We start from the raw sequence: 1573 nt of genomic DNA on the forward strand, positions 1-1573 counted from the left end.
TCCACAATTGAATCGAAGAAAGAAAAAGTGTGGAGCGGCCTAGCTCGGCCCACGCGTCGGAGAAACATAAAAGGTGTGTGGTACATCGGTAGATAGATGACGGCCGAAACTATAATTGGCCGGAAGAATCATTCCTTCCTTTAATATTAGTATAATTAGTAGTATATATAAAAAAGGGATTAGGGCAACAAAGAGACAGGAATTTTACATCGGGCAAAATTTTGATGACCTCATTGAGGCGATGACGGAGTTTGCAACATCTGGTTCATGACCATGAATGGCACGGATCATGTTACATGCAGCCAACAACAACAATCAAACCATCAACTAAATCTAGGAGGTTGACGGCATCTCGATGAATATTATTGTGAGTAACTGAAAATTTTCTTAGAGAGCACGATGATTATTTTTTGAATGGGTGAACATTATATAACTTGCATTTTTTCAATAGGCACACACTTTTGGAATGGGTGAACATTTTTTGAAATTAATGTACATTTTTTGTTTGACAAAATTTATTTTCTAATGCATGAAGATTTTGAATCAGCGAACATTTTTTGAATCGATGAACTTTTTTTAAATTCACGATCAGTTTTTATTTTTGTGAACATTGTTTTAAAAATTCCTGAACATGTTTTCAATTCACAGATTTTTTTTCATAAACATTTTATACCTCTGGAACATTTTTAAAATTCACATTTTTTTAATTTGGAACTTTTCTGAAATCCCAAATTATTTAAAGAAGAAAAAAATGAAATAAGAAAACAGTGACATCCCTCCCCGCTCATGGGCCAGCCTAATAAGGTGCACGGTTTCCATAACATTTTTTAGTGTTCATATTTCCTTTGAAATTTGGAACTGTCTGAAATCCCAAATTATTTTAAATAAGGAAAAAAGAAAAAGAAAAAAGCGAAATAAGAAAAAGGGAAGTCCCGCCCCGCTAATGGGCCGGCCCAATAGGGCCGGCCGGAGAGGAGCATATAGAAGGCATTACTCCTCCTTCTTTCCAAAAAGCACTGCCCAGTTGAACTGGTTGTTGCATTGTTGCTCAGCATAACGTGGCACGGGTTCAAGTTCGGGCGGAAGCATTTTTTTAACATAAAACGGCGATGGACGAAAAGACATAAACGTACGAAAAACATCTGATGGACCAAAAATAGTGGAGAAACAATCCGTCCTTTAATATTAGGGAAAGATAAGAGTATGGTAGCGCATGATTTTATTGTTAAGAATAAGAAAAAGATGCTTAACTATAGACTGATATTTGATAAAAATTACTTTGAGACTATTACTTTGCCTGCTCCTTCTTTGTTCAACTTATCTTCAGGCATGTAACTTGTTCTGCCGGAGGCCATTCATGCTTACCAGAACCTAACACCAGCTCCAGAGCCCGAGCCCGAGCCACCACTTGATCCTCACCGTCAGTCTGTTTATCAGTGGGATCCGGAGGAGATCGCCAACCAGTGGCACCCCGAGGATCCTTCTCAGTACACCGGAGAGAGTAGCTTTGATCCATGGGCATAGACCAACTTAGGCCAAAAGCCTAAGCTTGGGGGAGTACGTATTTATCACC

This window comes from Triticum aestivum, chromosome 7D, assembly GCF_018294505.1.
Source record: "Triticum aestivum cultivar Chinese Spring chromosome 7D, IWGSC CS RefSeq v2.1, whole genome shotgun sequence".
Lineage (NCBI taxonomy): Eukaryota > Viridiplantae > Streptophyta > Magnoliopsida > Poales > Poaceae > Triticum > Triticum aestivum.